General features: G+C 38.5%; 1 long non-coding RNA gene across 5 annotated transcripts; it reads left to right on the top strand.

Annotated features, from left to right (window-relative positions):
• Window positions 1-8: 8 nt before the first annotated feature.
• On the top strand, window positions 9-18,477 carry LOC137220016 (uncharacterized). Of its 5 annotated transcripts, none has more exons than XR_010941416.1 (4): window positions 9-211; window positions 478-668; window positions 17,427-17,515; window positions 17,957-18,477. It is a non-coding gene; the product is annotated as an uncharacterized lncRNA (long non-coding RNA). The 5 variants fall into 5 exon arrangements; XR_010941415.1 differs by having other exon boundaries at window positions 478-739; XR_010941417.1 differs by having other exon boundaries at window positions 9-235; window positions 478-739.
• The last annotated feature ends 6,405 nt before the right edge of the window (window positions 18,478-24,882 follow it).

Raw genomic sequence — 24,882 nt, 5'->3', positions numbered from 1 at the left:
CTCCCACGGCTTCCCGCTTCCGGTCTGTGCCCGGACATCGCCGAGTGGATTCGGAACGCTGCAGCTGTAAGCGCTTGGTTCCCGGGGCAGCCTTCTGGAGGGGTGAGCGGAGCTGGCTCTGCTGGCCAACAGGGCACGGCGCCCGGGATGCGCATTGAGTTCCTCTCGCGGGCTGCTGGGAGTCGAGGATCTCTCCCGACTGCGGCCTCAGGTGTGAGCACTGAAGCTCTGAGAGGTCCGCAGCGTGTTTGTGTTGAGGTTTCTAAACTTAAGGGTCCCTGCTGGAATTGTCCCTAGTCCTTGTGTTGTGCTGCTAACCCTGGCTCTTGACAGGCAGCTGCACGTGGGCTCCAGGGACACAGAAAGTGCAGTTTGAGATATTTATTCCCTGGACCCTTCCTGTAGACTTTGGGAAGGGGAGGGAGCGCTTACTAAATAATTTAACTGATAAGTGACAGAGAGTCTTTCCTTAACCAGGCTGGCCAGGCTTCTCTGCCCTCTTCTCAAAGCCTCAACCTTGGCATGTAAAGACTTGAACAAACACTAACATGGTCTTTTAACATCAAATCTACATCCCTCGAGTGACCCCAGCTACATTTGAAGTGCCTGCCTGAGAAAGCTCAAGGCTGCCAAAAGAATTTAGCATTTGTGCTGGTCAACATCCGAAGGTAGGATCTCTACCCCGTTTTTCTAGGAGGGGAGGAGCCTAACTGCCATAAATTCTGGTTAGCAATCCCAGGTGAGTCTCCAGTTCTCCTTCCCGATTCTTTTTTGTTTTTCACTCCCTGCCTCTACTGAGCCACCACTCACTTACACCCCCATTTCCTCTTGTAACTGCCCAGTAGCTTATGTACAAATACAGGGTGAGTTCATTTCATGCTTGACACTTTTCCCTGTTGCAATATGTTATTTTTTTAAAATTTTTTTTTTTTGCCGTACGCTGGCCTCTTACTGCTGTGGCTTCTCCCGTTGCGGAGCACAGGCTCCGGACGCGCAGGCTCAGCGGCCATGGCTCACGGGCCTAGCCGCTCCGCGGCATATGGGATCTTCCCGGACCGGGGCACGAACCTGTGTCCCCTGCATCGGCAGGCGGACTCTCAACCACTGCACCACCAGGGAAGCCCTGCAATATATTATTGACTAAAATCTGTCCTGACTACTTTACCTAGTGTCCAGCTTTGTTTACCTTTGGCCTGGGGAAACTATAACCAGTCATGAAAATGGGCCTATGGTGCACAGACTTTAAAGACGTTTTTGACTTTTGTGGCGGAAGCTTCAAGTCCTCATAATGCTCTAGACCTGGTTACTGTCTTCTTAGAAATATTGTGGTAAAAAGAAATTGGGAAGAACCTTAGGTCAGACCACAGAGTATACTCTGGGCCCAGAGATGGGCACGAATGATAATTCAGACTCAATTTAAGGAGTTAAAGGGGAAGAAGTGAGCACATTTTAAAAAATGCTCCCTTGGGGGCTTCCCTGGTGGCGCAGTGGTTGGGAGTCTGTCTACCGATGCAGGGGACACGGGTTCGTGCCCCGGTCTGGGAGGATCCCGCATGCCGAGGAGCGGCTGGGCCCGTGCGCCATGGCCGCTGGGCCTGTGCGTCCGGAGGCTGTGCTCCGCGGCAGGAGAGGCCACGGCAGTGAGAGGCCCGCGTACCGCAAAAAAACCCCCCAAAAAACAAAAAAAAAACCTCCCTTTTTGACTGCCTACTCTGTATGTTTCTCTCAGGTTTCTTTTTAATGTCTTTTCATGATCAATCTAACATCTATCATGTCAACATATTACCTTATAAATTGTTGGAAAGGTGCCACTTGGGGAAGTGTGCTTAGTGGGAGCAAGGCTGCCTCCCTAGTTCTGGTCTGAAGAGCTGAGGCTAGGAGAGGAGGTCAGAAAAATTATCTTCCCTTTTGATTCTAACAGCTGAATAGCGGTAGACCTCACTCTGGACAAGCTTGGAGCTCACTGTAGTGGAAGGTGGGGGACAGTTCCAAACTGTAGGTTGAAGAGGAACTTAAGTGTGAGTGGGATGTGTTTGTCAGTAGTCAGTTTGGACTGACTGCCTACTGTAAGTACTGCTTCAATATGTCTGATCCAAGCAAGAGTATGCCACACATGAGGGTCTTAGGAAGGAGCCCAGATATCAAAAATGTGCCCACAGCATCATGAAACTAACCTAGGTTGCTGCCCTACAGACAACCCTTATCTTTATTACTGATTTGACTCCAAAGGTACCAGACTGGATTCTTGGCTGCAGTGTTTAAAAACAAAAAAGAAAATACCAGTTAACAATGATTTCATAAACAGAATATTTTTACTCTTTGCAAAGATAAAACCATTTGAATCCATTCATGCAGTTACTTACTACACGCCTTTGGTGTGCCTGTCAGTACTAGGTGGTATGGGGAACGCAAAGAACTGGTTGCTGTCTTCAAGCAACGTAGGATCAAATTCTGTAGACAAAACATATATTCATCAAAAAATTAAATCATAACTCATGATGATGTATTATTAAATTCTGAAATGAGTGGTACACACCACAAATTATCAGCTTAAGATTCAGTCTTACCAGCTCTATGAACTCTTCCCTGACATGTGCCCAAACATCCTGTGATGACCTCTGCCCTGACCCTTCTCATACTATTTTATTTGACTTTGTCCCCCAGATTTACCAAATAATAATACAGGCCCAGTTACAGATGAATTTCAGATAAACAACAGATACATTTTTAGTATAAGTATGTCTAGTGCAATTTTTGAGACATACTAAAAGAAAATTCCATGTTTATCTGAAATTCAAATGTACCTGGACAGCTGTATACGTACCACATCTTTATCCATTCACCCATCATTAGACACTTATGTTGTTTTCATATCCTGACTCTTGTAAATAATGCAGTAATGAACATAGGGGTGTATATAATTTTCAAAGTAATGTTTTCAGGTTCTTTGAATAAATACCCAGAAGTGGAATTGCTGGGTCATATGGTAGTTCCAACTTTAAGTTTTTGAGGAATCTCCATACTGTTTTCCATAGTAGCCGCACCAATAGTGTACAAGGGTTCCTTTTTCTCCATATCCTCTCCAACATTTATTTCTTATCTCTTTGCTAATAGCCATTCTAACGGATGTGAGGTGATATATCATTGTGGTTTTGATTTGCATTTCCATAATAATTAGTGTGGTTGGACATCTTTTCATATGCTTGTTGGCCATTTTATGTCTTCTTTGGGAAAATGTCTATTCAGATCCTCTGCCCATTTTTGTATTGGGTTGTTTGGGTTTGTTTTTTGGTTTTTTTGATGTTGAGTTGCATGAGTTTTGTTTTGTTTTGCGGTACGCGGGCCTCTCACTGTTGTGGCCTCTCCCGTTGTGGAGCACAGGCTCCGGACGCGCAGACTCAGCGGCCATGGCTCACGGGCCCAGCCGCTCCGCGGCATGTGGGATCTTCCCGGACCGGGGCATGAACCCGTGTCTCCTGCATCGGCAGGCAGACTCTCAACCACTGTGCCACCAGGGAAGCCCTGCATGAGTTTTTTATATATTTTGGATGTTAACCCCTTAACAGCTACATGATTTGCAGATTTCTTCCCATACTGTAGGTTACCTTTTCGTTTTGATGCTGGTTTCTTTCATTGTGCAGAAGCTTTTTAGTTTGATGTAGAACCATTTGTCTATTTTTGCTTTTGTGTCACTTGCCTTTGAAGTCAGATCTAAAAAAAACCCACGAAGATAGATGTCAATGAGGTTACTGCCTATGTTTTCTTCTGGAAATTTTATGGTTTCAGGTCTTACATTCTAATCTTTAATCTATTTTGAGTTAATTTATGTATATGGTATAAGGTAGTGGTCTAGTTTCATTCTTTGCACGTGGCTGTCCAGTTTTCCCAGCACCATTTATTGAAGAGACTATCCTTTCTCCTTTGTATGTTCTTTGTACCTTTGTTGTAAATTAATTGTCCATATATGTATGGGTTTATTTCTGAGCTCTCAGTTTTTTTTGTTTTTTTTGTTTGCGGTACGCGGGCCTCTCACTGTTGTGGCCTCTCCCGTAGTGGAGCACAGGCTCCAGACGCGCAGGCTCAGTGGCCATGGCTCACGGGTCCAGCCGCTCTGCGGCATGTAGGATCTTCCTGGACTGGGGCATGAACCCATGTCCCCTGCATCGGCAGGCGGACTCTCAACCACTGCGCCACCAGGGAAGCCCTGAGCTCTCAGTTTTGTTCCATCGAGCTCTGTGTTTGTTTTTGTGCCAGTACCAATCTGTTTTGATATCTATAGCTTTGTAGTATAGTTTGAAATCAGGACATGTGATACCTCTATCTTTGTTCTTCTATCTCAAGATTATTTTGCCTGATGGGGATCTATTGTGGTTCCATACAAATTTTAGAATTATTTGCTCTAGTTCTGTGAAATACGCCATTGGAATTTTGGTAGTTTGCATTGAGTCTATGCTGCTTTGGGACAGGGACATTTTAACAACATTTTTTCTTCCATGAACATGGAATATCTTTCCATTTTTTTGTGTTTTCTTTAATTTCTTTCATTAGTGCCTTATGGTTTCCAGTGTGTAGGTCTTTCACTTCCCTGGTTAAATTTATTCCTAGGTATTTTATTGTTTTTGATGTAATTGTAATTATTATTTTTTGTTTCTCTTTTTGATAGTTTGTTATCAGTGTATAGAAATGTTACAGATCTGTATGTTGATTTTATAAACTGAAACTTAACTGAATTTATTTATTCTAACAGTTTTTTGGTGGAGTATTTAGGATTTTCTATATGTAGTATCATGTCATCTGCAAAAAGGACAGTTTTGCTTCTTCATTTATGATTTGGATGCCTTTTCTTTTTCTTGTCTAATTGTGATGAGGACTTCTAATACTATGTTGAATAAAAGTGGCAAGAGTGGTCATCCTTGTCTTGTTCCTCATCTTAGAGGAAAAGCTTTCAGCTTGTTACAGCTGAGTGTGATGTTAGCTGTGGGTTTGTCACTTATGGCCTTTATTATGTTGAGGTACATTCCCTCTATACCCCCTTTGTTGAGAGTTTTTATCGTAAGTGGATGTTGAGTTTTATCAAATTTTTTTGCATCTATTGAAATGATCATATGGTTTTTATCCTTAATTTTGTTAATGTGGTAATCATTGATAGGTATGTACTTATTGCCATTTCATTGTTTTCTCGTTGTTTTTGTAGTTTCTCCCTGTTCCTTTCTACTCTTTCTGTCTTTTCTTGTTTTTTGATGGTTTTCTTTGGTATTATGTTTAGATATGTTTAGTTTCTTTCTCATTTTCTTTTGTATAATTACTGTAAGTCTTTTTGGTTACTGTGAGTTTCACCTATAACATCTTATGTAAGTAGTAGCCTGTTTTAAGTTGGTAGCAACTTAAATTTGAAGATATTCCAAAGCTTTATCTTTTGCCACCCTCCCCTGCATGTTTTGTGTTTTCAGTGACACATTTTACATCTTTTTATTTTATGCATTCCTGAACTATTTATTGTAATTTAGTTAATTTTCCTACTCTTGTCTTTTAACATTCATACTTGCTTTACAAGTGATTGATCCACTATTTTTATTAATATTTGCCTTTTCCAGTGAGATTTTTACTTCTGCATGTTTTCTTATTATTATTTAGCGCCGTTTCTTTTCAGCTTAAGGAAGTTCCTTTATCATTTCTTGTAGGGCCAGTTTAGTGAGGATGAACTCCTTTAGCTTTCACTTATCTGGGAAACTCCTGATCTCTCTTTCAATTCTGAGTGATAACTTGCTGGGTAGGGAATTCTTGGTTGGAAGTTTTTTCCCCTTCAGCAGTTTGACTTTGTCATGCTTCTCCCTTCCAGCCTGTAAAGTTTCTACTGAAAATCTGCTGATAGCCCTATGGGGTTTCCCTTTTATGCAACAAGTTGTTTTTCTCTTACTGCTTTTAGGATTCTCTCTTTGTCTTTAACTTTTACCATTTTAATTATAATGTGTCTTGGTGTTATCTTTTTGGGTTTATATTTCCTGTACCTGGATGTCTGTTTTCTTCCCCAAATTAGGGAAGTTTTCAGTTACTATTTCTTCAATTAATTAATTTTTCTGGCCCTTTCTCTTTCTCTTCTTCTAGAACCCTATAATATGTTGTTCTGCTTGATGTTATCCCAAAGGTTCCTTAAAATGTCCTCATTTTTAAAAAGTTCGTTTTACATTTTGCTGTTCTGTCTGGGTGAGTTCCATTGCTTTGTCTTTCAGTTCTCTGATTCATTCTTCTACTTCATCCAGTCTGCTGTTGAACCCCTCTAGTGTATTTTTCAGTTCATTTATAATTTCTGTTTGGTTCTTTCTTATATTTTCTGTCTCTTTGTTGAAGTTCTCATTGTGTTCATTCATTCTTCTCCTGAGTTCAGTAAGCATCTTTATGACCATTACTTTTAACTCTTTATTAAGTAGATTGTTTATCTCCACTTCTTTTAGCTCTTTTTCTGAGATTTTGTCTTGTTCTTTCTATTGGAACATATTCCTCTGTCTCATTTTGTCTAATTTGCTGTGTTTGTTTCTATGCATTAGGTCAACTATCCATCTCTTCCAGTCTTCAAGTAGTGGATTTATTTAGGAGATGTCCTGTGGGGCTCAGAAGTGCAATCTCACTTGGCTACCAGAGCCAGGTGCTCAAGGGTTGTCCTCTGTGTAAGCTGTGTGAACCCTCCTCTTGTGGCAGGGCCATAGCTGCTGCTGTGTGCACTGGTGGGTGGGGCGGCCCCTGGCCAGGATGCAGGGTGCCTGGCTGGGCAGCTCTAGTTTTTTAAATATTCTGTCTTGCTGAAAGATCATGTACGCTGATATTTAATTTGGAAAATATTGCCTCCATTGTTATGAAGCAGTGTATTCTAAGATGTGGAATAGGGAGGTGATTTAGGGCCCTAGAACTCAGTGATGTGATCACTTGCAGCCTCTCTGGGATGCCCTCCTAACTTTACCTTGTTTCAGGCAAGGTTGCTACAGCCACAGCTGAGCAGCATCTCCCCAACTCCCATACTTATGCACATGTCAGCACTTTACAAGAAGAGATGTGGGAATGGAGGTTCTTTTCAGTCAGCAAGGGAAGGCTTTTTTTCAGAGCCCAACTTCCCTCCAGGCCAGGGAGACACAGAACTGGGGATGACCTCAAGTGCTGGGCAGGTCAGCATCCTTTTCTCCTAGAGTTGTGAGGACTGTGTTTTCATTTTTTTCTTTGTTGAACTCAATATGAATGTTTGAAATGGGGTTCTTAAAGTATAAGAGATAGTTATGGAAAAGTGAGCAGAGGTGGTGATGGTTATATAGACATAGAACAGAATGCTTTTTTTGTCTGAGTGATTATTAACAGCTCTAGTTTTCTGACTGAGGAACTTATTTTTTAGCTCAATTAGATTAATTTATTTACACTTAATTGTTTTTACATTTTTAGATTATTTTAACTGAATGGCTTTTTCATTGTAGTTTTACAGTTACTTTTATTGTGTCAAGTGATTCTTATAATGTTAATATGAGATTTGCTTTTTAAATAAATTTACATTAAATATGAGTCAATGTAAAGAAAACCTACTAAGTAAATAATAGGACAGGTGTTTGTTATTTATGGCAAATATGGGAGTTTCCAAAACAGTCATTTCTCTCTTCTTCAAAATTACCCTTTGGCTATTGTCCCATTTCTCAGCTCCCATTGTAAAATTTCTTGAAAGAATTGTGTGTACTTGCTATATCATATTCTTCCATTCATTACTGTATATTTTTCTTTTTTTAATTTTTTGTATAACATAGGTACAGAAAGGTTCGCAAATGCTAAGCAAATTACCACAAAATGAACATACATATTACCTCCACTCAACCCTCCCAAAAGACCCTTTGTATCCCCTTTCCAATAACAAATATCTCTGTTCTCCTCAAAGGCAACTGTAATCCTTCTTCTAACTGTATGAACTAATTTTGCCTTTTTTGTAAAGTTTATGTAAGTGAAATCATGCAGTTTTTCTTCTTTAGCTTTGGCCTTTTTTTGCCTAATACTGTGTTTGAGATTCATCCATATTACTGAAAGAACCTATAGTCTTTTTTCTTTTCTGTTTCTATGTGCAATTCCATTATATAAATGTAATTTATCCATTCTACTACTAATAGATATCTGAGTTGTCTCCAGGTTTGGGATATTATTAGTAATGCTTCTATGGACATTCTTGTGTCTTCAATTCCTGCTGTTCTTGCTGCTGCTTATTCTACTTAGCCACACTAGTTTCCTTGTCATTCCTTTAACATTCCAGATACACACCTACCTGTAGGCCTTTGCACGTGCTGTTCCTTCCTCCTAGAATGTTCTTCCACTAGATATCCACATGACCTGCTCTACTTCTCTCAGGCCTTTGCTGAAAAGGTTCCCTCTCAGTGAGGCATTCGCTAACCATTAAATTGTAATTCCTCTGCCTACCCTGGGTCACCCAATTTTCCTTTCTCTATTTTTTTCTCCATGTTACCTTCCATAATTTGGAATATTATGTATTTTAGTAATCTATTTGTTCCCTGACCCTCCCCCTTCCCACTATAATGAGAGCTCTACAAGGGCAGAGAGTTTTGTCTGTGTAAGCAGCTCTTTGCAGGAAATCGCCCTCAGCAGGAGACCTCTTTTTTCTTGCCACTTTAGCAAAGCTATATTGTAACTAATCTTAAGCCAGGCACCCCCATGCTCTACTCATGTCCAGCCTAAGCACACCTTTCAGATCTTTTGATCACACAGTATGTTGCTTAACCTGTTGGTTTTTTCCATAGATCAAAGAAGTAAAAATGGAGAATAAATAACTAACAGATGACCAGATCACTCCCCTACCTTCCCCTTCAGTAATCTTGCGAACAAACTGTGTGAATGAGGTAGCATTTATAGAAAGATCACGAGTCAACAAGCTTCCACACAGTAGGAGGTGGCTACAAGTATGACTCCCTATGTCTGTCTATTAACTGAGATTACTTTCCCTTTTCCCTTTAAAAACTTTCATGGCCAAGCAGAATCTTCAGAGTTGGTTTTGGGGGTCTGCCTCCTCCCCATATTGCCAGCTTTTCTGATTAAAAGCAACTTTCCGTTCTACTAACACTTGCCTCTTGGACATTGATTTTCGAGCAGCAAGCAGCCAAACCTGAGTTCGGTAGCATCTGTATTCTATAACACTTCCTGGCACAGAGTAGATTCTCAGTAAATTCTGGTTGAATGAATGAATATTGAAATTACCTACTAGGGACTTCCCTGGTGGCACAGTGGTTAGGACTCCCCACTCCCACTGCAAACTCCCAGGTTTGATCGCTGGTTAGGGAACTAGATCCAACATGCATGCCACAACTAAGAGTTCACATGCCACAACTAAGGAGCCCATGTGCTGCAACTAAGGAGCCCACAAGCCACAACTAGTGAGCCCGCCTGGCACAACCAAATAAATAAATAAATATTTTTTAAAAAGAAATTATCTACTAGCCTGTGTCTGAAAGTAGACACTGATATTTTTAGAACTTTTGGTAATAAAGATATTTGCAAAATTTACTTGACTGTCAAAGAATGAAAAGGTTGTCAACATGAGTATTATTTGAATAATCTAGGACATCAGATGCAAAAGGAATAGATGTAGGTTTTTATTGCCTACTGTGAAGGAAAAACGATTTTTAAACAGCCTTTTTTTTTCTTTGCAAAAACCTATGTAGTGCATTTACACAAAATGACACCTCTAAAAAATAATATAGTTGGTCCCAAAATACATATTTTAGAGAAACTGGCATAGGTATTTGGCAGAGCTCTCTTTTAAGGGATTGAAATATTAAAATAAACAGGAAATCTCTATCTTAATCTGTATAAATTATAAGTTTTACTATAAGAGTCCTGAATTATAACAATTAGCAAACACTTAGTATGTTTCAGGTTTGTTGTATATTTTACCTGCTTGACTTGTTTAACACTCATAACAATACTATGAGGTTGGTAAATTTATTATCCCCATTTTACAGATAAGACAAGTGAACTACAAAGTGATCTGAACTCAAGGTAGTTTAGCTATAGACTATGTGCTTTTAATCATTACCTTTCAATGGCTACTATATGTACTTATCCATAGAGAAATAGAGAGATATCAGTTTAACGTTTTCAAAGTTATCAATTTACTGATCCCCTTCAGAATTATTTTAGTTTCATTTTTGAGATAATTTGCAAAGAAGAAAGGAAAGGAACTTTTATTTAGAATGTACTGTGTTTTGGGAATTCCCTGGTGGCACAGTGGTTAAGAATCTGCCTCCCAATGCAGGGGACATAGGTTCGAGCCCTGGTCCAGGAAGATTCCATATGCTGCGGAGTAACTAAGCCCGTGCACCAAAACTACTGAACCCGTGAGCCACAACTACTGAAGCCCACATGTCTAGAGCCCATGCTCCGCAACATGAGAAGCCACTGCAATGAGAAGCCCTTGCACCGCAACAATGAGTAGCCCCTGCTCACCACAACTAGAGAAAGCCTGTGCGCAGCAACAAAGACCCAATGCAGCCATAAATAAATAAATTAAATAATTTTTTAAAAGTTCTGTGTTTTGCATGTTGTACCTTATTTAATCCTCAGAATAGCTCTGAAAGGTAACTATTATTGTCCCATTTACAAAAGAGAAAACTGAAGCACAGAGAAGTAAATAAGCTTATCATAAATACTATATGATGTGAATCAAATGTGATTCAAATCTAGGTCTGCCTTACTCCAAAAGTGTATATTCTTCACAATGACACATAGCTACATGAACTGGCATTACCCAGTGAACAGTGGAAATGAAAGCGAGGAGGTGCAGTAAACAGTTTCAGCTGGGAGCAGGCTATAATGGGGCTGTGGAATCAGGAAGACTGTAGACACAATTCCAACTGGAAATTTCTGGATCCACAGATCTTTTTTTCTGACCTTGGCCCTCAGAGCTATTATACATTCCCAGGTGAGTGCTAAGTAAATGTGTGGGACCCAGCCAGGCTAACTCTTCCTTCTTATATGAGATCTTTAATAAATCATACATCTTGGGACCCAGTGGCTCAGACTGAGGAAGCTCCTCTTCCTGCTATTGGAGCAGCAATCAAATCTCTTAATGATTCTCAGTGTTACCATAACTTTTTCATGGCCCAGGATTATTCACTTGTCTCAACACTTCAACTTTTTGGTTTGGGGAAAAAAAATACAAAAAGCAAAAACGTCAAGAGAAAGCCGTCCACTTTCCTGGTGAGCTTGGGATCAGTCATACTATAGGCATGAAATGGTTATTGCTTTTTTGACTTTAGTGGGAAGGTGTGACTTGTAACAGGATATCAAAAGAATTCCAAGGTAAGCTGATGGAGGATATTTATTCACCAGATAGCTAGAAGGGATCCTTCTATTGAAAAATTCAGTAAAATGTAAACTGGAGCAGTGAAACAGACATCAATACATCAATGAAATGAGAAAAACAGTAACGTATTGCTTAATGCGGTGACATTCAAGATGGAAAGGCTCAGCTTGAACAAAGGAGTCACACTGATTATAAGGCAAAGAGTGGTCCTTGTGTGGTGAGAGTCAAATTTTACATGAAGCAGCTGCTCTCAGAATGAAAGAGTAATGAATTTTTGTCTACTTATTGAGCACTTAGCCAGCTGTTCTATTTTCAGAACCAAAAGAGAAATAAATGCTTTAATTTCAGCATTTAAAATCTAAAAAACGTTTTTACCAGACATCTGTGGCCAATTTTTCCATTGTCCTTTTATGTGTGTGTGTGTGTGTGTGTGTGTGTGTGTGTATATGTATATATGTATGTATGTATCTATATGTGTGTAGATATCTTCTGTTATTCCTTATATACTACCTTACTTGGTAAAGAGTTTAAACTCTGGACATATATTACTTGGATTAAAATCTAGACTACACAGTATTAGCTGTTTGTTAGCTGACGTTGGAAAAATTCCTAGTTTCTTTATTTTTCAATTTTCAACACTGAAAACTGGGACAAATAATACATCTAACCAAACTGCTTCGTAGAATTGTGAAGATTAAATGAGGTAATGTAAAGCAAATACAATGTCTTAATATTGGTTAAGTGAAAAAAAGCCCACAATACTTAATTGTATGGAGTGATCTATAGTTTGCCAAGAGGTTTCACACGTTTCTCATTTGGTCTTTTTTTTTTTTTTTGGCTGCACCGTGCAGCTTTTGGGATCTTAGTTCCCTGACCAGGGATTGAATCCTTGCTCCCTGCAGTGGAAGCATGGAGTCCTAACCACTGGACAGCCAGGGAGTTTCCCTCATTAGGTCTTCAGTTACCTGGTGTGGGACTTCCCTGGTGGTGCAGAGGTTAAGACTCTGCGCTTCCACTGCAGGGGGCACAGGTTCAATCCCTGGTCAGGGAACTAAGATCCCATGTGCCACGTGGCACAACAACAACAACAAAAAATAATAAGTGAATAAATAATTATTCAGAAATAACTGAATCGGTTAAATAAAAATTGTGCCTATGCATATTATTACCCATTTCTGGAACCTTACTGGGACTTAGAATATTTGGTTACCTAAGGGAAGGAAATTGAAATTTACTGAGCAGACGTCTTTTGGTTGTAAATGACAGAAACTCAACTCACATTAGCTCTTATAATGAAGTTATCCCTTCTGTTATGGGTTGAATTTGGTCTCCCCCCAACCCCCCCAAAAAATGATATGTTGAAGCTCTAACTCCCAGTACTTCAGAATGTGACCTTATTTGGAGATAAGATTATTATAGACGTAATTACTTTAAAATGAGATCATTAGGGTATGACCTAATCTAATGTGACTGTTGTCCTTATGAAAAGGGGAATTTGGACACATGAACAGAGGGAAAACAATGTGAAGAGACACAGGGAGGAAATGGCCATCTACAAGGCAAGCAGAGAGATCTGGAACAGATTCTTCTCTCCTAGTCCTCAGAAGGAGCCAATGTGCTGACACCTTGATTTTGGATTTCTATCCTCCAGAACTGTGAAACAATAATTATTTTATTGTTTAAGCCACTTGATTTATGGTACTTTGTTACAGCAGCCTTACCAAAATAAGCACCTTCTTGTACCTCAGTAGTTCAGGAGTAGCTTAAGGATTTAGATATGGGCGGATCTAAGGAATATAATGATATCATTAAGATTTTATATAATTCTTCATCTCTTTTTCCTCTGTGCTGCTTTTACTATATTTCATCAATTCTAAAGTGCACATTTTTCCTCTCATTTTCACATCTCTGAAGTCAGCATGCAACTTACATTTTCTTTTTACATTTCTTCATTCTTAGTGGAACATAAAAAAATGGTCTGTTATAATTAATAGCATTTTAGGAAATCTTAAGAGTGTTTATGGGCAGGCTCTGCATGTGGGCAGTCTTGGCAGCTCAGAGTTTGATATCTAAGTCACTTAGCAACCCCCATGGAACAAGGGAGCCTTTTCCCAATTGTCTCAGCAAATAACCCAGATCAAATGTTCATTGGCTCTAATTGATCTGGCTTTGGTTAAACTCAAGCTTAAAAATCAGAGTTGGGGAGGAAGGGGCAGGTAGACTCAGCACCATTGAAATCTCATGACCCAAGAGTAGTAAAGTTGGGACTTCCCAAAGGTGTTTGTTCACAACCTCGGGAGTTCCCCAGGTGAAATTCAAAACTGACCCCTGTACATGGAGGGCAAGAAAACACCAAAGAGGCAGACCACTCCAGATTGGTAGGAGGCAGGTTTAATAAACAAGAGGATTTACATAGCAGGCTTGTCTTGGGTGGCCTCCACTTCTGCCTGCCAGAATATTAGTCTACTGAGAGGCCTTAACGGGGTTCAGTAACGTATGCAGTACAGATGGTCTCAGCAGCACATGACTGTCTCCAGGCTGTGTCCTTGAAACAGCAGTTAGTATGACAGTAGTAGACTGAACATAGATTCCAGGGATGGGTGGGGGTAAGGAGACTTAGATTGCCAGGGTCCAGCTCTCAGGTCAACCAGCAGTCACATTCTCTTGATGACCTCCATCCAATAAAAAATAAGTGTTGTTACCAAGAGGGGGGCTGAATGCTCTAGAAGGCCTGCGTTACCACAGAGTACCTGCCTGTGCCAAGCACTGTCGCATTACATGTCCTTAATCACTCTACCCATTTCACTAATCAGGAAACTGAGGCCCAGAGAATGATAGACCTACTGGCAGTGCTGAATGTTACCAAATAGTTATAAAGTGCTTACAGTGTATAGGACATTCTCCTAAGGGCTACAAATACAGGGATGAATACTGTCCTTGAACCTAAGATACTTAAGAGACCAGCTTGCCCTGAAATAAAAGTGAACCACAACAGAAATAGAAACATTGTACTATGAAATAATTAAATCTGCCTTGGCAGAAAGGAGGGATCCAATATGGGATAGAAGCTGAGAAAAATTCTTTTCACACTCTTTTAAAAAACCTTTCTTGCACTTGTGACAAATTACATCAGAGCACCAGGAAGCAAAGATATTAAATATTGCAAAGAACCTGGTACATGGAAAATATGAAATATTTATGGAATGAGTGATTGAAAGAGTGATGTGGGTATCACTTGAAAAAGCTAAATGTCATTAGGACGTGGTGTTGTTTCACAGGCTCTGAGTCTTTAGCTCCATGTGCATTTTCAGAGTCAGTCATTGTATCCAGGAGTTCCATCTTGCTCATTTCCACCTGATTTCAAGCGGCCTTATAGCTCTGAAGTTTGCACTGTCTTTTCCGCTGAATTTTGAATAACTTCCTTCTGTTCTTTTTAGCTATTTCATTATGAATCATCTCCTCATATTAATAGAAACTTGTTTTCCAAAATCTGTTGCATTTAGTTTTCAAAAAAATTTTACCAGGTCATAATTATAGTTCACTACTGCTCTGCTTGGTTAGTTTTCAGAAATAAGATATGTAATGACTTTAGAAAACTATAGACTTCTGTAAAAGTTTGGGTCTCAGTTTGTAATAAGATGATATCTATTTTCATTTCTAGTCTCCTGATTTGTGATGATCACATTTTACAATGGCAAAGTAGCTAGCTTGTTTCCACATCACTGCCCTCCGAGCATCCTTGCTCTTCCCTCCCCTACTTTCTGGAATCACTCTTTTCCATCTCTGAGGTGCTCACTACCCAGTTGTACTTTCTTGATATTCAGTGTCATTGATAGGACCCTTGCCCATTACCACAGCTGATAGTCTCAATTACCTTTCCAAAATTAAAATTTGAGTTCATTGACTCTCAGAGTTATTTAGGAGTCGGATTCCTTTTCTATACAAACCACCTCCAGCTGGTCTCTAGGCTGGCCTATTTCTGCTCACTGGAGATCATCAGCTACTGAGGCTCATCTCAAGAAGTGTCTCAGTTGTGGTGAACCTACCATATTCCATTGTGAGTCTGTCTCCATTAGGCATGGACTTAGGTTTTCTGCATCAAAATTCCTGGAAGGCAGTGTAAAATTTGTAAATATTTTTGGCAAAAGCATACCTGGGTTTGTATAAGCCAGATAGAATTACCCTAATCTCAAGCCATTTTATCTTTATAAACCTATCTTCAGTAGCTCTTCAAATGATATAATTACTTTTCTGACATTTTGGATTTACAGGTTTATCTGTAACTGATACTAGTGCAACGCTGCTATATAGCTTCCTAGAAATTATCAGAACCACCTAGAGATCCCTTTTGGGTGGAAACTAGTGCTATAAAGCACCTTATGTTTGAAAAGGGCACTCACTCTATTCATCAAAAATTCTCAGATTGAGTGACATTTTGATGTTGAACGTGCATGGAACACAGATCATCTATTGCTTCTGTCTTACTCTGCACATCAGAGCTCCTCTAAGGATCTGAATGTAGCAGTCAGAATCCTGGTGGACCACAAGCCCACCTTTTCTTTCACTGTTTCTTTGTAAAGGTCTGGATCCTTAAGATCAGCAAGCATAAGCTTGCTCCTGGCAATTTCTCTGTCATCCTTAGGTGGCATTTCTTAGACCAGATGGCATGTCCTTCCTCAGATTACCTGTTCATCACAAGTCAAGATGCCCTCATGCCTCCTAAATCAATGCATATTTTCTAACTATATTGGAAATATATATATTTTATAGTAACCTTAGGAAAATACAGAAATGTGTATCAAAGAAAAATCCTCAGTAATACTGTAGTACTACTATTTAGAGATAACTGCTGTTAACATTTGATGTATTTTCTGGCACTGTATATAAGTGTATTCTATAATTTTATATGTTTCTCAGATATCATTATTTCATGAGCATGTTCCTGTACAGTAAAAATTCTTTGAACACATCATATTATATATTCCTTCATTATGAATGTATCAATGATTTACCTCTTTACCTATTGCTGGATGCTTAGATGTTATCTTTTATTGTAAATAGTGGACATATTTATAACTTTATTCTCTTATCCAGTGATCTACTTAAGATAAATTCCTTGAAGAGGAATTGGAGAATTAAAGGGTTTGATTATCTTTATCTTTAATGTTCTTCATATATACTGCTAGGTTGCCCTTCAGGAAAGCATTAGCAATTTAAAGTACCAGCTCTTTATGAATACCTCTTTCAATATTCCCCCAATAACGTAGAATATTTTCATTAAATTTTTTTGACTATATGACAGATGAAAGATGTTATCACACTTTTCTTTTACATTTTATTTCTTTGGGTACTAAGAAGTTGAACATTGTTTCTCATATGTTTTTTCCTTATTTGCGTTTATTTTGTATGTTCACTCTTTATATCCTTTGCCTATTTTTTCTATAAGGTTGTTAAAGTTTTCTTTTTTGATATTGGGCCTCAGCTGAAAAGAGTTGAGCTAATGATACTTCTCTTTTCATGTACATTACCAGGCTTACTCCCTTTTATCTTGACTGACTGATTCCCATTTTACTCCCCCTCCCTCCTACTAGGAAACACATAGGCAAGTTTCCTAGTATATTCAATGAATATCCTTTCATTTATGTAAATTATTATAAAATGTGTACTATTGTAAGCATGTATTTTCATAAATCAAATGGTATTACATATAACATTTAATTCTGTTGCTTAGTTTTACTTAGTACAATTTTAAAAATCCATCTGTATTTCTCTGTGTATATCTTGTACTTTATTTCTTATTGCTGAAAACTATTCCATGGTGGGTGCCTTCACCATATTTTCCCCAGGTACGTCTCCAATGAGGGTCACTCTGATGTCTCCCAGATTTCATCTCCACTGTGCCACTGTAAACAATGGTCACAATAAACATACCTCTGCATACTATACTGCTTTCAAGCTTGTGAGAATTTGGGGGGAATATATAAAGAGATATAGACACACACACACATACACAAACATATACAACACACACACACAGGAGTAGGATTGCTAGGTCATAGCAAATTTGACTAACCTGCCAATTGCTTTTCAGATGGTATTTCCAGTATGAATTCCCACCAGCAGTGCATGAGAGTTCTGAATTCCCTACATTCTTTCTACACTTACGGTCCACACTAACAAGTAAGAGTGATAAATTATTGTTTTAATTTGCATTTCTCTGACTGCTAATGAATTTGAACATTGCTTTTTAGGTTTTCTCTTGTGTATATTGATAGCCTTCACCCATTTTTCTATGTGTTTCCTGTCTTTTTCTGATACATTTCCAAATCTCTTGTACATTTTGCTCTATTTGTAGGCCATGTTTGAAGTTTTCTCCAGTTTATTTTACTTTTGTTTATGATATTTTATACATTTCTAAGTTTTAAATTTATTAGGTAGTTAATGCTAATATTTTTATATGATTTCATCAGTGCATTTATTTATGATATTTGGCAAAGTAGTTTTTTTTCTTTGCTTTCTTCTGTACTTTCAATCTATCTACTTTGTTGCTTTCCTAAAATCGTTCTCTGTAGAATGTCAGACAATTATTCTAAAAGTGTGTTGTCACTTTTGATCCACTAGAGGCCAACACTTACCTGAAAGAAATTGATGTCCCTTCCTAAAATTCATATCTTTCCTCTCTGAAAGGAAGCAAACTGGCAGAAAATAAGTAATTTCATTTAAATTAAATGACTAGAAATTATATAGAAGAGTCTGGACAAAATGAAAGGACTATTTTTAAAGACAACAAATTATAATAAAAGGATTCAGGGCTTCCCTGGTGGAGCAGTGGTTAAGAATCCTCCTGCCAATGCAAGTGACACGGGTTTGAGCCCTGGTCCAGGAAGATCCCACATGCCATGGAGCAGCTAAGCCCGTGTACCACAACGACTGAGCCTGCACTCTAGAGCCCATGAGCCACAACTACTGAAGCCCACATGCCTAAATCCCATGCTCTGCAATGAGAGAAGCCACCGCAATGAGAAGTCCGTGCACCACAAAGAAGAGTAGCCCCCACTTGCCGCAACTAGAGAAAGCCGGCACGCAACAACGAAGACCCAACACAGCCACAAATAAAATAAATAAATTTAAAAATAAATAAATTTAAAAATAAAGGATTCAAAGTTGTTTTTTACTGAAAAAATGAAAGCAAAAAATACAAATAAAGTAGTTTAATTTTTTTTAATTGACAAGAAAGTTTTGGTTTTAAAATAAAAATAAAAATGGTCTAGCTTCTACTCAAAATCTACATTAAGCATTAGTAAGTAAGAGGTGGGGTAAAAGCAACTTCAATGACTTTTTCTCCCTTTTCTCTGAAAGGCCAGGAGATGGGGCTAACCTGCCTCCCATATTGTGTAGGGCTCCTACACAGATGACTGAGTAGAAAACAGTTCACACACACACACACACACACACACACACACACACACCAGTTTTAATTAAAATGAGATGATCTGTAAGAAAGGACCATGCTGAAGGACAATGCTGGCCCTGAAGCAGTCATTGAAATGTACCTCCTTTCTGAGTCCCATTACCATTCTTAAACTTATGTTTATCACACAAAAGCAGACAAATCCACAAAGGGTATGAAGGAAGAAGAGAAAGCTAAGGAAGGAAGGAAGGGAAGGAAGGAAGGAAAACGTGGTGAGGGAGGATCAACTAGCAAGACTGCAGTTCTAACCTATGAAAACACAAAAGGACAGCTAAAAACTGTTCTTTACATATAGATAACTGCTTGCGTTTGGACCTGGAACCAACAATCAAGATCAAATGATAATTTAACTGAGCAGGACCCTATGAGGCCTTCCTGGGACAGACCCCTCTCCCATATCCTCTGCTTTAGCTCCTCTCTGAAGTACCTAGATAATAGTATCTGATACACATTTCCTGACTTGTTTTATAGATGCTGAAACCTCCACCAAATGGAAGAGTTTAGCTACTTGATCACCATGAGCACATAGACCCCAGGCCTACTAGAGCCTAAGGCTTGATAATGTTAACCCCTGTGACACTGCCCTGTTACCTCACCATCAACCAATCAGAGAATGTGCAACAGCTGATCCCATACCCTGGGACTCCCGTCCCTCACCTTGCCTTTAAAAATGCTTTGCTGAAACCCATCATGAAGTTTGGACTTTTTGAGCACCAGCTCTCCTGGACTCCTTGTATGGCACCTTATAATAAATGCGGCACTTTCCTTCACCACAACCCAATGTCACTAGATTGGCTTTACTGTGCATGGGCGAGCTGACCCAAGTTTTGGTTAGTAACAATAACCCATGTACAAAACACTATAAAACATAAGGTACTATTATTACAAGGATGGATATGGCAGTTAGGGACTTGGCTTCTAGGTGCCCTTCATGAATGAGATGGCTGGAACATATCAAATATGAGAGCTCATGCTACAAAAAGAAGTTATTTTTATATCAATTAAAAGAAATGCATGAAGGATTTATATCTGAATGTAAGACAGAATAAACATTTTTTAATTGACTAAGAATCTTTAAAAATAATTTACATTATACAGTACTTTTCTGTTGATATGGTTCTGCTTGCTTTTGATTTAGTACCAATAAAAACTAAGTATATATAGCAATAAGAACATATTTACAAGTAAACAAGTTACTTTCTAAAGTTTATTTTATGTAATTACTTTCTAAAGTAATATGTACAAGGCAGAAAATGCAAATACTACAAAAGGATTTACTTTTTTTTTTTTTTTCCTAATCTGCACTTGATTTATCTGTCCTGAATTTTAGTCATTCTGGCAGATGTGTGGTGGTATCCCACTGTGGGTGTACTTTGCATTTCTCTGATAACTCTTTATACAAGGTTACACACATTTTCATTTGTTTGTTGGCCATTTGGCTATACTCTTGGGAAGTGCCTGTTTGAATCTCTTGCCCATTTTTCTGATAGGTTTTCTGTCTTTCTGTTGATTTGTAATTTTCTGTATATCCTTTTTTTTTTTTAAACATCTTTATTGGAGTATAATTGCTTTACAATGGTATGTTAGTTTCAGCTTCACAACAAAATGAATCAGTTATATATATACATATGTTCCCATATCTCTTCACGCTTGTGTCTCCCTCCCTCACACCCTCCCTATCCCACCCCTCCAGGCGGTCACAAAGCACCGAGCTGATCTCCCTGTGCTATGCGGCTGCTTCCCACTAGCTATCTACCTTACGTTTGGTAGTGTATATATGTCCATGCCTCTTTATCGCTTTGTCACCGTTTACCCTTCCCCTCCCCATAGCCTCAAGTCCATTCTCTAGTAAGTCTGTGTCTTTATTCCTGTTTCACCCGTAGGTTTTTCATGACATTTTTTTTTTCTTAAATTCCATATATATGTGTTAGCATATGGTATTTGTCTCTCTCTTTCTGATTTACTTCACTCTGTATGACAGACTCTAGGTCTATCCACCTCATTACAAATAGCTCAATTTCGTCTCTTTTTATGGCTGAGTAATATTCCATTGTATATATGTGCCACATCTTCTTTATCCATTCATCCGATGATGGACACTTAGGTTGTTTCCATCTCTGGGCTATTGTAAATAGAGCTGCAATGAACATTTTGGTACATGACTCTTTTTGAATTATGGTTTTCTCAGGGTATATGCCCAGTAGTGGGATTGCTGGGTCATATGGTAGTTCTATTTGTAGCTTTTTAAGGAATCTCCATACTGTTCTCCACAGTGGCTGTATCAATTTACATTCCCACCAACAGTGTAAGAGGGTTCCCTTTTCTCCACACCCTCTCCAGCATTTATTATTTCTAGATTTTTTGATGATGGCCATTCTGACTGGTGTGAGATGATATCTCATTGTAGTTTTGATTTGCATTTCTCTAATGATTAGTGATGTTGAGCATTCTTTCATGTGTTTGTTGGCACTCTGTATATCTTCTTTGGAGAAATGTCTATTTAGGTCTTCTGCCCATTTTTGGATTGGGTTGTTTGTTTTTTTGTTATTGAGCTGCATGAGCTGCTTATAAATTTTGGAGATTAATCCTTTGTCAGTTACTTCATTTGCAAATATTTTCTCCCATTCTGAGGGTTGTCTTTTGGTCTTCTTTATGGTTTCCTTTGCTGCGCAAAAGCTTTTAAGTTTCATTAGGTCCCATTTGTTTACTTTTGTTTTTATTTCCATTTCTCTAGGAGGTGGGTCAAAAAGGACCTTGCTGTGATTTATGTCATAGAGTGTTCTGCCTATGTTTTCCTCTAAGAGTTTGATAGTTTCTGGCCTTACATTTAGGTCTTTAATCCATTTTGAGCTTATTTTTGTGTATGGTTTTAGGGAGTGATCTAATCTCATACTTTTACATGTAGCTGTCCAGTTTTCCCAGCACCACTTATTGAATAGGCTGTCCTTTCTCCACTGTACATTTCTGCCTCCTTTGTCAAAGATAAGGTGACCATATGTGCGTGGGTTTATCTCTGGGCTTTCTATCCTGTTCCATTGATCTATCTTTCTGTTTTTGTGCCAGTACCATACTGTCTTGATTACTGTAGCTTTGTAGTATAGTCTGAAGTCAGGAAGCCTGATTCCTCCAGCTCCATTTTTCGTTCTCAAGATTGCTTTGGCTATTCGGGGTCTTTTGTATTTCCATACAAATTGTGAAATTTTTTGTTCTAGTTCTGTGAAAAATGCCAGTGGTAGTTTGATAGGGATTGCATTGAATCTGTAGATTGCTTTGGGTAGTAGAGTCATTTTCACAATGTTGATTCTTCCAATCCAAGAACATGGTATATCTCTCCATCTATTTGTACCCTCTTTAATTTCTTTCATCAGTGTCTTATAATTTTCTGCATACAGGTCTTTTGTCTCCTTAGGTAGGTTTATTCCTAGGTATTTTATTCTTTTTGTTGCAATGGTAAATGGGAGTGTTTTCTTGATTTCACTTTCAGATTTTTCATCCTTAGTGTATAGGAATGCCAGAGATTTCTGTGCATTAATTTTGTATCCTGCTACTTTACCAAATTCATTGATTAGCTCTAGTAGTTTTCTGGTAGCATCTTTAGGATTCTCTATGTATAGTATCATGTCATCTGCAAACAGTGACAGCTTTACTTCTTCTTTTCCGATTTGGATTCCTTTTATTTCCTTTTCTTCTCTGATTGCTGTGGCTAAAACTTCCAAAACTATGTTGAATAAGAGTGGTGAGAGTGGGCAACCTTGTCTTGTTCCTGATCTTAGTGGAAATGCTTTCAGTTTTTCACCATTGAGGACGATGTTGGCTGTGGGTTTGTCATATATGGCCTTTATTATGTTGAGGAAAGTTCCCTCTATGCCTACTTTCTGCAGGGTTTTTATCATAAATGGGTGTTGAATTTTGTCAAAAGCTTTCTCTGCATCTATTGAGATGATCATATGGTTTTTCTCCTTCAATTTGTTAATATGGTGTATCACATTGATTGATTTGCGTATATTGAAGAATCCTTGCATTCCTGGAATAAACCCCACTTGATCATGGTGTATGATCCGTTTAATGTGCTGTTGGATTCTGTTTGCTATTATTTTGTTGAGGATCTTTGCATCTATGTTCATCAGTGATATTGGCCTGTAGTTTTCTTTCTTTGTGACATCCTTGTCTGGTTTTGGTATCAGGGTGATGGTGGCCTCGTAGAATGAGTTGGGGAGTGTTCCTCCCTCTGCTATATTTTGGAAGAGTCTGAGAAGGATAGGTGATAGCTCTTCTCTAAATGTTTGATAGAATTCGCCTGTGAAGCCATCTGGTCCTGGGCTTTTGCTTGTTGGAAGATTTTTAACCACAGTTTCAATTTCAGTGCTTGTGATTGGTCTGTTCATATTTTCTATTTCTTCCTGATTCAGTCTTGGCAGGTTGTGCCTTTCTAAGAATTTGTCCATTTCTTCCAGGTTGTCCATTTTATTGGCATAGAGTTGCTTGTAGTAATCTCTCATGATCTTTTGTATTTCTGCAGTGTCAGTTGTTACTTCTCCTTTTTCATTTCTAATTCTATTGATTTGAGTCTTCTCCCTTTTTTTCTTGATGAGTCTGGCTAATGGTTTATCAATTTTGTTTATCCTTTCAAAGAACCAGCTTTTAGTTTTATTGATCTTTGCTATCGTTTCCTTCATTTCTTTTTCATTTATTTCTGATCTGATTTTTATGATTTCTTTCCTCCTGCTAACTTTGGGGTTTTTTTGTTCTTCTTTCTCTAATTGCTTTAGGTGCAAGGTTAGGTTGTTTATTCGAGATGTTTCCTGTTTCTTAAGGTAAGATTGTATTGCTATAAACTTCCCTCTTAGAACTGCTTTTGCTGCATCCCATAGATTTTGAGTCGTCGTGTCTCCATTGTCATTTGTTTCTAGGTATTTTTTGATTTCCTCTTTGATTTCTTCAGTGATCACTTCGTTATTAAGTAGTGTATTGTTTAGCCTCCATGTGTTTGTATTTTTTACAGATCTTCTCCTGTAATTGATATCGAGTCTCATAGCGTTGTGGTCGGAAAAGATACTTGATACAATTTCAATTTTCTTAAATTTACCAAGGCTTGATTTGTGACCCAAGGTATGATGTATCCTGGAGAATGTTCCATGAGCACTTGAGAAAAATGTGTATTCTGTTGTTTTTGGATGGAATGTCCTATAAATATCAATTAACTCCATCTCGTTTAATGTATCATTTAAAGCTTGTGTTTCCTTATTTATTTTCATTTTGGATGATCTGTCCATTGGTGAAAGAGGGGTGTTAAAGTCCCCTACTATGAATGTGTTACTGTCGATTTCCCCTTTTATGGTTGTCAGTATTTGCCTTATGTATTGAGGTGCACCTATGTTGGGTGCATAAATATTTACAATTGTTATATCTTCTTCTTGGATCGATCCCTTGATCATTATGTAGTGTCCTTCTTTGTCTCTTCTAATAGTCTTTGTTTTAAAGTCTATTTTGTCTGATATGAGAATTGCTACTCCAGCTTTCTTTTGGTTTCCATTTGCATGAAATGCCTTTTTCCATCCCCTTACTTTCAGTCTGTATGTGTCTCTAGGTCTGAAGTGGGTCTCTTGTAGACAGCAAATATATGGGTCTTGTTTTTGTATCCATTCAGCCAATCTGTGTCTTTTGGTGGGAGCATTTAGTCCATTTACATTTAAGATAATTATCGATATGTGTGTTCCTATTCCCATTTTCTTAATTGTTTTGGGTTTGTTATTGTAGGTCTTTTCCTTCTTTTGTATTTCTTGCCTAGAGAATTTCCTTTAGCAGTTGTTGTAGAGCTGGTTTGGTGGTGCTGAACTCTCTCAGCTTTTGCTTGTCTGTAAAGGTTTTAATTTCTCCATCAAATCTGAATGAGATCCTTGCTGGGTAGAGTAATCTTGGTTGCAGGTTTTTCTCCTTCAACACTTTCAATATGTCCTGCCACTCCCTTCTGGCTTGCGGAGTTTCTGCTGAAAGATCAGCTGTTAACCTTATGGGGATTCCCTTGTGTGTTATTTGTTGTTTTTCCCTTGCTGCTTTTAATATGTTTTCTTTGTAT

Source organism: Pseudorca crassidens, chromosome 2, assembly GCF_039906515.1.
Source record: "Pseudorca crassidens isolate mPseCra1 chromosome 2, mPseCra1.hap1, whole genome shotgun sequence".
Taxonomy (NCBI): Eukaryota; Metazoa; Chordata; class Mammalia; order Artiodactyla; family Delphinidae; genus Pseudorca; species Pseudorca crassidens.
Note: the sequence above shows the minus strand (reverse complement) of the source record. Positions and strands in the feature narration are given on the sequence as shown.